The sequence below is a fragment of the Saccopteryx bilineata genome, chromosome 1 (genome assembly GCF_036850765.1).
Source record: "Saccopteryx bilineata isolate mSacBil1 chromosome 1, mSacBil1_pri_phased_curated, whole genome shotgun sequence".
Lineage (NCBI taxonomy): Eukaryota > Metazoa > Chordata > Mammalia > Chiroptera > Emballonuridae > Saccopteryx > Saccopteryx bilineata.
Genome location: NC_089490.1, coordinates 175,574,174 through 175,588,499, shown reverse-complemented (window position 1 = coordinate 175,588,499; position 14,326 = coordinate 175,574,174). Strand labels below are relative to the sequence as shown.

At 37.8% G+C, this 14,326-nt stretch overlaps 1 protein-coding gene and 1 non-coding gene across 4 annotated transcripts in view; one reads left to right on the top strand and one right to left on the bottom strand.

The window, feature by feature from the left end:
• The window catches only part of FSTL5 (follistatin like 5), a 699,550-nt gene that overhangs the window by 304,274 nt on the left and 380,950 nt on the right, over positions 1-14,326 (top strand). The gene's annotated exons all lie outside the window — the stretch shown is intronic.
• Positions 7,386-7,461, bottom strand: TRNAT-AGU (transfer RNA threonine (anticodon AGU)). The gene has a single exon. It is a non-coding gene; the product is annotated as a tRNA-Thr (tRNA).

The window sequence follows — 14,326 nt, the reverse complement described above, 5'->3', positions numbered from 1 at the left end:
ATTTTTTTTTTTTAGAATTTATGTGTATAATTTCTATTTCAAGAATATATTTTATATTTTCTTGTGATAAAAGAGTATATTGAATAAACACTTTGAAAGGCTGAGGGTCATATTACTAGCTTTCTTTAACAAAATGAGTTAAACTATGGCAATTTTTGAATATGTTTCTTGGGTAAGTTTGAAAGAATATAATTAACCAATTTATAATGAGTTTTCTGATAATATTATAGCTTAACAAAGTTATTGAACCATCATAAAAATAAAATGCTCATAAAGTCAAAATACAACTAAAGTAAATGAAATGCTTTTAAAAATCATGTTTGTGGGGTATGTGAGCATGCACGTATGTGTGTGTGTGTGTGTGTGTGTGTATGTGTTAAACAGGATTTTTATACTATTTTCTTGTCATTTAAAATGATTATAAAAAAGTAAAAGTATTCCTAATAGAGTTAACTGAGAGAAATCAAAGTTATAAATAAGGTAACTTACAAAGTAAAATATACTATAACTAACATTTAATTTTTCTGTTACTATAAAATGTTATGCTGGTATTAATATAATTAATATATATATATTAATTTAGTGAGAGGAGGGAAGGTAGAGACAGACTTCCACATGTGTCCAACCGGGATCTACCCAGCAAGCCTACTAGGGGGCAATGCTCTGCCCATCTGGGGCTCTTGCTCTGTTGCAACCAGGGCCATTTTTTAGCGCCTGAGGTGGAGACAATGGAGCCATCCTAAGTGCCTGGGCAAACTCGCTCTAATTGAGCTTTGACTACAAGAAGGGAGGAGAAGAGATAGAGGAGAAGTAAGAGGGGGGAGGGCTGGAGAAGCAGATGGGCGCTTCTCCTGTGTGCCCTTACCAGGAATCGAACCCAGGGCATCCTTGGGTTGGCCAATGCTCTACTACTGAGCAAACTGGCCAGGGCATGTATGCACAAATATATATATTATGTATGCATATAGACACAAACCTTTTGTTTTGTTTTGGTACTGTGTCACTAAGGAAAACATTGAACCTGTGTTTTTCAAATTGCTTGTTATTGTGCATGCCTGTGTTTGTATGATGTGGCATTCACAGATATAACTGAAGATTGTCTACTCCAGCTAAATTTCATAGTGATACTGTAATAACAACATTCACATCTATATTTATGTTATAAACATCTTACTAAGAATGTAGCTTTTATGTTTCTTTATATTTCATGTAAAAAAAAGAACTCTAGAGTTGTGATGATCAGTGTAAATTCTAACTCTATCAGTTATTAGCTAAAGTATTGTGAGCAAGGAATTTACATTTTCTAAGCTTCAATTTTGTCATGTGCAACTGATGGGAACAATAATTTTTAGAGTAGACCAATTTTTACTTGAATTATTCTTGTTCTTGAAGATATGGGTAATTTAACTCAAACCACCAAAAATCTAATCCTTACTCCTCTCCAAATTTATACAGATGTTCGGCTTTAATTGTTTACAATCAGCAGTGATACATTCCTGAAAAATAGTAAGTCATTTCAATAGCCTAACATTACTGTGATATTGCAATGCTGAAACTATTGTCTTTTCTTAAGACAAAATATCAAAAATAAAAATGAAATTATGTGTGCTGTATAATAGCTCTTGGATTTTTAAGTAGAAGGTATTTTAATATTATGCTGAAATTAAAATGTTAAGGTATATCTACAAATACTAAAGTAAAATTGGAAGTTACTCTGTTTTTACTATAATTCTACTTAGAGAAAGAGAGAAAATAAAACCTAAAAAAAAAACCCAACTGCTTTCTGAAAAGCAACTACCAGTGATCTTAGATGTGTCTTGGCTCTAAAGAGTAAGTACTGAAATTGTGGTGCTTGGGAGCCAGCCTGGAGACATTTTAACTGGTATTAAATCTCAGCTCTGCCACTTTAATATCTATGTGACCTTGAGCAAGGTACTCAACCATCCTGTGTGTGCTTCGTCATTTGTGAAATGATAGTAATAGCATCTGTCGCAGAAAAGAGTTGTATTAATTGAGCTAATCCATGAAAAATACTTAGAACTATAACTTGTACATTGGAATCACTCAACCAAAGTTATTTTTTATAACCATAAGAAGAATTACCAATTCATCATTTTCTCTATAGTAATTCTTTTATAAAACTTTGAATTTAATTTTGTGTGGCCATTTCTTTCCTTTGATATTGATGTTTTCTAAATAGTTTATTGAATACAGATATTATCTAAATTAAACACAAATAAAAGTAATATAACTATTCTGACATTAAATATTTATTACTCTAGTTTGAAAGATTGTATGAGTTTAAAGGGATTAACCTATAATACTGTCAAGTACTTCCAACCAGTTCTTTGAAATAATAGTAAATCTAACATAAATTTTTAGAACACTGAAATATAACTAGAGATTAAGATTAAAGGTTAAATATATGTTTCAAAAGATATTCAAATGATATATTAATATATGCACACATTAACTTATTTTTATCTAAAAATATATTTTCTTAATAAAGTATTAAAAAATCACACTAGACTCCTGACTCGATAATATCTGACTTCATGATTTATAATGAACTATTGTTAATGTAGAGGTAAACGCTTAGATTCTAATCTTTTATTCAACTTTAGCTTGTTGACTTGTGTAAATACTCAAATTTTCAATGCCTTAGTTTTCATATCTCTATAATGTACATAATATAAAACCTACTTGATCTTGTGGTTTTTAGAACAAAATGAAATAAAAATAAAGCCTCGGTAGAATAAATTTGTTGGTTAATCTTTCTGAATTCTCCTTATACTTATTTATGGAGTTAGTATCCATATGGTGTTTACTAGGGTAATCTAGTATTGAAATCACTGTCACCAGTGTTTGAGTACTAATGAAAACCTACAAATGCATGACATCTTAACAAAAAATCTAAAATAAATTTAAATTTAAGAGTTAGACATTCATTTTTATAGCTTTTGATCAATGACAAAAGTTTATATCAAATCTAGATACTAAATTACTGCATATATGATTTTAGGATTTTAAAATATGGTAAATATATGGTAAAATCTCAAAACTCTGAACAAAGATGTCACTTTGAAAATAATTTTTTTGAACTTATTGGAGTGTGTAAAGCCAGTAGCCAAGGCTACCATCACAGCTGCCTGGCCCATGCAGGTTGACGTTTGAAATGAAACAGATGGTAATGAAACAATGGAACCAAGAACTGATGGGCCATTAGCTTTAATCCTAGCTTGTACCCGGTGGGCAAGAAATACACACAATGAGAAAACACTTCCCTTTCTATTCAGGGCTCCCAAAGCCACTGACTCATCCTAGTATTCCTAGAATCAAAGGTTTCTAGCTCACCAGCCTTATTCACCTCTGTTCCCTATCTCCTTCTCTCTGCACAAACTCTGCAAAAACTGGCTTCTCCCTCAGCGCTCCACCATCTTGGCTGCTTCTCCTGGCCTCCTCCACGTGGCCTTTCTCTGCTCTCCTCTCTAATGCTAATCTCAGGAACCAAGAGAGAGCAAGCTCCCAGTCTTCCCACTTTATAGTATAGAAATCAAAACCTTTAATTCAATGTACAAACCAGGAAGTCTCTGATATAAAGTCACTTATCTGAGGCATAATGAGATTCCTCATAAGAGTGCACCACCCCACATCGTGCAGTCAGTCAAGGGTGTGGGGAAAAGCTTAGTCTTAAAACTAAGCCATAGGCTATAATGACCCTGCCTGCTTTCAGCCTGTCCCCCACACCCAATACAAACTATAAGTGAGCAAACATATATATCATATTTACAAACTTATTTGACCAACAGGGTGACATTGGTTAATTAAAATATAGGTTTAGGCACACAATTCTATAATTCATCATCCGTATGTTGTATTGTGTGTTTATCACCCCAAGTCAAGTATCCTTCCATCACCACCTATCCCTCTTTTGCCCTTTCTTATCCCCCTTTTCTCTCTTGTCATGCCCATACTGTTGTCTGTATCTGTGAATTTTATTCCTCTGTTTAATCCTTTCACATTGTTAGTCAAATAAGTTTGTAAATATGATGTATATGTTTGCTTGCTTGTGGTTTGCATTGGGTGTGGGAGACAGGCTGTAAACTGGCAAGGTCCTCATAGCCTAAGGCAGTGGTTCTCAAAGTGTGCGCCAGAGCGCACTGGTGCGCCCTAGAAGATTTCCAGGTGTGTCCTATGGTATTCCAGAGAAATCTGTGCCTGTTGGGGACCAAAGAACCAACAAGTTTTTGGAGTTTAGATTTTTGGGAGACAGAAGTGTGGGGAATTGGCTGTATGCTGACAGTCTGCCCAACCCTCCACCTCACTTGCTGAATTAGGTTGCAAAAGGCTGTTAAGCTGTGGTACTGGATTGTTTATACTACCCCCCATCTTCCCCAGAAAGACTGGAGGCAAGTTTCTTCTATCTTTTGTTTGGTATAAAGATGATATGGATGGTTCGGGTTTCTTGCACTCAACACAATTAAGAGTAAAAATTAAGGAATTCTTCAATTTTATGATGAAGAAATTAGAGTTTCCCTTTCAAATATATGCTCAAACATTTCTCTAGGACACATCAGGCTCATGTTTCTCAGAAACACAAGAATGAAAAAACGTAACACATTCATTCTGGGACCTGCTTAATTTACTAAATCTTACTAAGAATGTCTCTCTCTATATAAATATATAACACTTTTTTTTTCTTCATTTTTTAACCCCTATTTTTTAAGAATTCTAACAAGCATGACAAAAAAATGTAACATAAAAATGTTTTTTAATGTCAGAATAAATTTAATTTTGTATTTATTTCAATTAATTACCATAAAAGCACACTTGGACTTTATATTTTTTCTTTAATATTTGACTTAATTGTTATAACATATTTCTCACAAATTTGTATATAGTGCACCTACATAGGATTTTAAATGCACCCCGACTTCAAAATATTTTAGAACCACTGGCTTAAGGCATAGTTTTAAGACTAAGCCTTTCCCACCCTTTTATTATTAAGATCTTCTCAAAACTAAGCTTTTCTCCACACCCTTGAATGTTGCTTGATAGGGAGTAGTGCGCTCTTATAAGGAATCCCATTTATGCCTCAGATAGTGGCTTTGTATTAGAGACTTCCTTATTTATAAATTGGCTTGAAGGCTTTAATTTCTACACTATAAGATGAGGCAGACCAGGGGCTCTTTTGCTCAGATAGTGTCATCAACATTGCAGAGGAGAGGCAGCCAAGCTGGTAGAATTCTGAAGGAGAAGCCAGTTTGTGCAGAGTTTGTGTAGAGAGAGGGAGATGGGTAACAGAGGTGAATAAGGCTGGTGGGGCCTTTGATTCTAGGAGTACTTGTATGAGTCAGTGGCTTTGGGAACCCTGAATGGAAAGGGAAATGTTTTCCCACTGTGTGTATTTCTCGCCCGCTGGGTGCGAGCTAGGTTTAAAGGTAATGGCTCACCAGTTCTTGGCTTCGTTGTTTCATTACCATCTGTCCAAATTTAATGAGAACCTGCATGGGCCAGGCGGCTGTGTTGGTGGCCATGGCTACAGGCCATGCACACATTTTGCACCCAGGCCCCCAACACCCATGCCCTCTACGAATTGTCCAAGTCAGGGAAAGAAAAGTACCATATAATTTCAGTTATATATAAACAGACTAGAAGTTATCTTTCCTTTATCTCAGTACACTCACACACACACACACAAACTGTTATTAACATCACCAAAAAACCCTTAAAAATAACTGCAAAAAATAACATTAGAGATTTGTGAACTAATTAGGTAGTGGGTCACATTATACACTAATACACTTCAACTATCAAATCACAATGTAAAGGTATTGACATTTCTGAAAACATGTCTTAAGTTTATCTTTTGCAATTTCATCTGAATCCTAAATCAAAATGTTTCCAATATGTTCAGTAGTGGTAAATATATTTTCTTTAAAGTAGAACTCTATGCGTGGTGAATAAAATGAGTGATCAATCTCGATATCATTTGCAGAATTTTCTATTAAAGAATAAGACTGATTTCTGGTGTGACTTGGAAACTGGGTTGCGAAGCAGCTCCTAAATGCTCTGCAGACTTAAAGGACACACAATGTTCATTCTTGTTTTAAGATCACAACATTACCTTTCCCACAGCAAAAATGACAGCATAAATAAAAAGAGGCAATAGCCTTAGTTAAAAAAAAAAACACACCAAAAGGGAAAAAAAATGTGTTTACTTGGCTTTAAAATATATAGGAATCAATTATTATAATTTAAAAAAGTACATTAATTTTATAGCTTGTACTACTGAAGTATATTACATAGTTTCTCAGACAGGTAATTTAAAGATCTGGACATTAAACTCAATAAAAAAATACTGTAGTATAGTATGGTTGAAATATTAAAAACAATGTTTTCTTTTTCCTGTTCTGTATTTTTTATTATTAATTTTTAATGTGTTTACATAGATTCAAGTGTTCCACTGAGTATAACTCCCTCCCCCTCCCCCACCCCTGTGTCCCTTTTTATACCCCATTTACCTCCCTCCCCTCTTTCCTCTAGGATTTGCTGTCCCGTTATTCATATATCTATCATATATAATTCATATGTATATATATATAATTTCACTAATCCCTTTACCTTCTCTGATCCCATACATTCTATAAATATGAAATCAAGCAACAAATTCACAGGTATGTTATTGTCATCTAATTCTTAATAAACGATGAAGAATAGTAGCACAAAATAGCTTACTTAAATAATACGATAATTATTCAGCCCAGGCCTTTAAGAGGATATCTACAAAGTGTGTAAAATGTGTTTACAGAAAAATGCTACTACTCAACAAACATCAATAATCTGGTTTAGCAATCCTAGGAAAGAAGATCAAAGTTTAAGACATCATACTTCCTAATTTCAAACTTGATTACAAAGCCATTCTAATCAAAACTGTATGGTCCTGTGCGTACAGTACTCCAGCCCGCTGGGAGCTACCAGTGTCCTGTGGAAAAACCTACTCAAGACACAAACTTATTTCAAGAGGAAGAGGGGGAGGCCTGCCAAGGGAGCCAAAGAGAGACCTCCTGAATCTCCTTCTCCCTCAGCTTTTTGCATTTTTCCGAAGCTGGAAACGGAGAGATAGACAGACTCCCGCATGCGCCCGACTGGGATCCACCCGGCACGCCCACCAGGGGCGATGCTCTGCCCACCAGGGGGCGATGCTCTGCCCCTCTGGGGCGTCGCCATGTTGCAACCAGAGCCACTCTAGCGCCTGAGGCAGAGGCCACAGAGCCATCCCCAGCGCCCCGGCCATCTTTGCTCCAATGGAGCCTTGGCTATGGGAGGGGAAGGGAGGAAGGCGCAGCGGAGGGGTAGAGAAGCAAATGGGCGCTTCTCCTGTGTGCCCTGGCCGGGAATTGAACCCGGGTCTTCCGCGCACTAGGCCGACGCTCTACCGCTGAGCCAACAGGCCAGGGCCTCCCTCAGCTTTTATTATCAGAAGCAGAACAGAGGTAACCGAATCACAGGGGAGGGAGGACAGGTGACCAGGGAAAAGAATGACTAATGGACTTTTGGCTGACATGGAAAAAGGGCTAATTTGGTCAGAACATTTCTTTTCTTTTGCTAATTAACAAAAGCACAAAGGAAGAAGCCATCCAGAACCTCTGGCCTAATTTTTTAAAGCCCATTCACATGCATTCTTTTGTGTCTGCACAGAGGTCACCCAGTCACACTTTCTCGGTATTTGCATCCAAGAGACATTCATTCACTCAGGGCTTTTAACTAAAGTTTCCCAATCCAAGTCATAGAGGGTTCAAGGTTAAATGGATGATTCCCTACAGTACTGGAATAAAAACAGACATATAGATAATTGAAATAGAATTGAAAGCCCAGAAATAAATCAAATAAATAGTGTATGGCCAGTAGCCATGGCCAACATCACAGCTGACAGACCAACGCAGATTTGCGTTGGATTCGAAAAGATGGTAATGAAACAATGGAGCCAAGAACTGGTGGGCCATTACCTTTAATCCTAGCTTGCACCTGGCCAGTAAGAAATACACACAGTGGGAAAACATTTCCCTTTCCATTCAGGGCTCCCAAAGCCACTGACTCATTCGAGTATTCCTAGAATCAAAGGTTTCTACCTCATCAGCCTTATTCACCTTTATTCCCCATCTCCATCTCTCTGCACAAACTCTGCACAAACTGGCTTTTTCTTCTGCACTTTGCCATTTTAGCTGCCTCTCCTCTGCAATCCTGATGGCAGATCTGAACGAGAGAGCTCCTGTTGGTCAAATAAGTTTGTAAATATGATATATAGGTTTGCTTGCTTATAGTTTGTATTGGGTGTGAGGGACAGGCTATAAGCAGGCAGGGTCATTATCGCCTAAGGCTTGGTTTTAAGACTAAGCCTTTCTCACCCTTTTGAGGAATCCCATTATGACTCAGATAAGTGACTTTTTATCAGAGATTTCCTTATTTGTATATTAGATTAAAGGTTTTTATTTCTACACTATAAAGTGGGGCAGAGGAACCCCTGCAGGAGAGGCAATCAGAGAAAGGCCACATAGAGGAGGCCAGGAGAGCAGCCAAGATGGTGGAGTGCTGAAGCCAGTTTGTGCAGAGTTTGTGCAGAGAGAAGGTGTTGGGCAGATAAAATGTATTATGCTCACTTTGTTAAAGATGCCGTTGCCAGGTGATATTAATGTGTGTTGGGGGCAGGCAGGATCATTGTAGCCTGGGGCTTGGTTTTGGGATTAAGCCTCTCCCACCCGTTTTGATGTGGTACAATCCTATCATGCCTCAGAGGGTGACTGTATTAGAGACTTCCCTATTTTGTATATTGGATTAAGGGTTTGGATTTCTACACTATAAAATGGGGACGAAGCAGGAGCTTGCGCTCTTGGTTCCTGAGGTTAGCATGAGAGAGCAGAGAGAGTAGAGCCAGCAGCGGGAGAAGGCCATGTGGAGGAGTCCAGGAAAAGCAGCCAAGATGGCGGAGTGCTGAGTGAGATGCCAGTTTGTACAGAGTTTGTATCTGGGATAAGGAAGGAAATGGGGAACTGAGGAGAATAAGGCTGGTGAGCTAGAAACCTTTGATTCTAGGACACTTGGATAAGTCAGTGGCTTTGTGAGCACTGAATGTAATTGGGTTTTGGAGCCCAGTGTGTGTTTTTACTTGCCTGCCGGGTGCAAGCTAGGATTAAAGACTATGGCCCACCAGTTTGTGGCTCCGTTGTTTCTTTACCGACTGTCCAAATCCAATGCGAACCTGCATGGGCCCGGCAGCTGTGATAGTGGCCGTGGCTTCTGGCTCTAGAGAAGGAGATGGGGAACAGAGGTGAATGAGGCTGGTGACGTATAAACCTTTGATCCTAGGAAAACTCAGATAAGTCAGTGGCTTTGGGAGCCCTGAATAGAAAGGGAAGTGTTTTCCCACTGTGTGTATTTCTTGCCCGCTGGGTGCAAGCTAGGATTAAAGGTAATGGCCCACCAGTTCTTGGGTCCGTCGTTTCATTACCGTCTGTCCAAATCAAATGCGAACCTCATGGGCCAGGTGGCTGGGTTGGTGGCCGTGGGTACTGGCTGTACAGCTCCTGTTCTGCCTTATTTAACAGTCTAGAAATTAAAGCCTTTAAATCAATTGTGAAGCCAGTAGGCACGGCCACCATCACAGCCACCTGGCCCATGCAGGTTCGCATTAGATTCGGACAGACTGTAATGAAACAATGAAGCCAGTAACTGGTGGGCCACTAGCTTTAAACCTAGCTTGCACCAGCAAGCAAGTAAAAACACACACTGGGCTTCAAAACCCACTTATTCAGTGCTCACAAAGCTACTGACTTATCCAAGTTTCCTAGAATCAAAGGTTTCTCACTCACTAGCCCTATTTACCTCTTGTTTCCCATCTCCTTCTCTCTAAACAAACTCTGCACAAATTGGCTTCTCTTTCAACACTCTGCCATCTTGGATGCTTCTCCTGGCCTCCTCTATGTGGCCTTTCTCTGCTGTCCTCCAGCATGGGCTCCTCCTAGAATGTTATCATTCTTCTCCCGAAAAACATGATCTCTCTTCCTTTTAAAACCTATGGCGCGAAAGCCCTCCCCCAACACATATTAACATAATCACGCCCATCCCAAGCAATCACCTGGGCTTCCACATGGGCAGCACCATCTTTAACAAAGTGAGCATAATATATTTTATCTGCCCAACACCTGGGTATTCTGTATACCAGTCTGACTCTATTCACTGATAGAGAGAAAGACAAATACTTTATATTCTCATTTATATGTGTGATCTAAAAGAATCTGACTTAGAGAATTAGAGAATAGAATAATGATTGTCAGGTACTGGAAACTGGGGGTGTGGGGTGATGGTCATCAAAAGGTACAAACTTCCAATTTTAATATGATTAAGTCTTAGGACCTAATGTACTATTGCAGGAATCAAAGGAGGGCAAAAACACCCAGAAAACTTGATGAAGGAATTAGGATTTATTTGGCTGGTGTAGCTGCATGACCCCAAAAGAGGTGTCGGTCAAATAAGTTTGTAAATATGATATATATGTTTGCTTGCTTATCATTTGCATTGGGTGTGAGAGACAGTTTTGTAAGCCTTTAAAGTCATTATAGCCTAAGGCTCAGTTTTAAGACTAAATCTTTCTTGCCCTTTTAATACTAAGGTCTTTTCAAAACTAAGCTTTTCCCCACACCCTTGACTGTTGCATGATGTGGGGTGGTGCCCTCTTATGAGGAATCCCATTTATGCCTCAGATAAGTGACTTTGTATTAGAGACTTCCTTATTTGAATATTGGCTTACAGGTTTTGATTTTTACACTATAATATGGGGCATACTAGGGGCTCTCTCTCTCTCTCTTGGTTCCTGAGATGAGCATTGTAGAGAAGAGGCAGCTGAGCTGGTGGAATGCTGAAGGAGAAGCCAGTTTGTGCAGAGTTTGTGCAGAGAGAAGGAGATGGGGAACAGAGGTGAATAAGGCTGGTGAGGTAGAACCTTTGATTCTAGGAAACTCAGATAAGTCAGTGACTTTGGGAGCCCTGAATGGAAAAGGAAGTGTTTTCCCATTGTGTGTATTTCTCACCCGCTGGGTGCAAGCTAGGATTAAAAGTAATGGCCCCCCAGTTCATGGCTCTGTTGTTTCATTACCATCTATCTGAATCAAATGCGAATCTGTGTGGGCCAGGCGGCTGTGATGGTGGCCATGGCTACTGATTTTACAAGAGGCAACAAAACAAGTGCTCCCCAAAGTTAGATTTCTTACATCTTATATATTTTTACGGCTTTAGCTTTCACGTGACAAATGCCTGATTTCTATGACTTCTTTGTTTGCAGGCCTATGTGACTTTAGTGTCTTAGGAAGGGGAAGAAGACAGGAGACCTGAGGGCCTGTCCTTGATAATCCTATCATTCATTCTTCTTACTGGACTGGCAAGATCATTTCAACTGATAACAAGCAAGGTCTACACCTGTGGTTTGTTATTTTTCAAACTTTTCTGTCTGCTTTTGTTCCCTCAGTCAAGAACACTGAGGTCACAGGCTGGAGCTTAAGACCCCAGTTATTGTAGGCCCCTCTCTTCACAGCATTTTTCTGGTTTCTCCTCCTTCTGTACATGTTGGTCAAATAAGTTTGTAAATATGATATATATGTTTGCTCACTTATAGTTTGCATTGGGTGTGGGAAACAGGTTGTAAGCAGGCAGGGTCGTTATAGCCTAAGGCTTAGTTTTAAGACTAAGCCTTTCCCATCATTGACTGTTGCATGATAGGGGGTGGTGCACTCTTATGAGAAATCCCATTATGCCTCAGATAAGTGTCTTTGTATCAGAGACTTCCTTGTTTGTATATTGGATTAAAGATTTTGATTTCTATACTATAAAATGGGGCAGACTGGGAGCTTGCTCTCTCTTGGTTCCTGAGATTACCATTAGAGAGGAGAGCAGAGAAGGTCACGTGGAGCAGAGGAGAGGCAGCCAAGATGGTGGAATGCTGAAGGAGAAGCCAGTTTGTGCAGAGAGAAGATGTTGGGGAACAAAGGTGAATAAGGCTGGTGAGATAGAACCTTTGGTTCTAGGAAACTCAGATAAGTTAGTGGCTTTGGGAGCCCTGAATGGAAAGGAAAGTGTTTTCTCACTGTGTGTATTTCTTGCCCACCAGGTGCAAGCTAAGATTAAAGGTAACGGCCCACCAGTTCTTGACTTTGTTGTTTCGTTACCATCTGTCCGAATCAAAAGCAAACCTGCATGGGCAAGGTGGCTTGAGTAGATAGAGTAGATTTTTAATGTTATCATCAAAAAATGGTAAGTGAATGGATAGAAGTTTTAGCTAACATTATTGTAATATCATGTAATTTCAATATATATCACATTGTACACTTTATCACATTGTACACTTTAAAGTTACATATTATGCCAGTAAGATCTCAATAATGCTGGAAAAACTATTGATCTTATTTTGCATTATCTTTAGAGTTTAATAAAGAAATATTAAATCACATGAATTAATAAAAATGTTAAAAAGACAGTAGAGCAAACAGTCAAGTTGGAAAATATGTACTCAAATTATTCTGACCTCCGTATGGGTAATAGAGAAAGAATTATTGAGAACACTAGTGATTCTCCTGGGGAACTCAGGAGAGTTTAAAGTAAATAAGGTCTCAGAAAATTATTTTGTTTTATGACAGATGTCTATGTTTTTTGATAATTATAAATTATAATTGTTTAGTACAAAAATAAATGATATCAAGAAACCACTTGGATTTGTCAAAAAACAATAATAGCTGATTGTTTTTTCTCTTTGATAGGATAACATTTTGTTGGAGAAGAGAAATAATAAATTTTTAAAGGTTCTTTGAATGTAATACATTGTTAAAAGGAATATACATTTGTTTGCTTACTGACATTAAGAATAAGTTTGAAATTAAAATAGAGGATAGACTTAAAATAGATAGTAGTTATTAAGTAGCATGTTTTTAAGTAGCCCATTTTTCAAACATAAAGCGAGAAATTTTATTTTGGGTGAGAGTATTTGTTTTATTTTGGATCATTTTTAATTTGAGAAATCACCTGGAAGAATGATTATACTGGTTTTTAGAAGAGCATTTTTAGGCTCATAGTCAATTCTCCATAACTGTATGGCGAACAGTACAAATGAACAGATGTTTAAAATTGCATAAACAAATATGGATAGCATGATAAAATAAAATTAAAATATTTTAAATAAAATTGTATCAACAAATATGGAAGCTGACACAGATACACATTGGAATAAATTTACAGCTTTTATGCAAACAGCCATCCTGATTGCACACAGAGATTCACAGACTTTACCTTCAAAATACAATAATCACTGTCACATTTCAGTTCACATTTAGCCACCTGTTTTTGATTACTTGGTACCAGCTGTCAATGTGCAGCTATTTATATTGATGTCACAAGGTGTCCTAGTTCCACTGGAGTCCTTCAGTTGACACCATGTAGAGTCCCTTAGTGTTTTTCCTGAAGCTCATTGTCAAGGCAACCCCAAATCCTTCAGTGCCAGCACACTATCAAATCTGAACAGACATGCACCCTGCTGGGAGCAGATCTTCAGGCCCATTATGTGAGTGCCAAAGCCTCATCAGCATCAAAAACAGTCATTGAAGAGCCAATGAGAAGAATACACACTAAAACATCAAACACACTCTTATTCACTATGCTTCGACTGCACTGGTCACTTTTCTGTTCTTGAAGTAACTATTGAATAACTCCCTTAAAGAATCAGGAACAGCAGTGAACACTGCCTACAATTTTATGTATGTAATTTGTTTATTTGTTGCCTATATCCTCTCACCTAATTACAAGCTCTATGACAGCAGTAACCATATTTCTTTTTTCTTTCAATACATCTCCATCTCCTTGAATGCTGTCCAATAAATATCTATTGAATAAATAGAAATCATCCCCATGTTTTTATCCATGGGATTTTGGCCTCAAATATTATAGAAGAATGCTTTAGAACATATTTTGTACATATAAAATGGAACCAATTTTAAAGGATAATTTAAATAATTTTAATATTACCAGATGGAGAGGTATACATTCTTTTGTTTTTCCTGTTCTGTTTTAGTGCAATTAGGAAATTACCCAATAAATAAAACTTAGAAAATTTTCATTCATAGAAGACTGGGATATTTCCTGCTTTCACACTTTGTTTATGACCAATGTTGCCATCATTTTATTTTCAATACATAGACCATGTTGGCCCTACAAAGATATAAATACATGACTAAGAAACTGTAACAGTAGAGCTCACATTTTCCTTTCCCTTTCATTTGTTTTATCA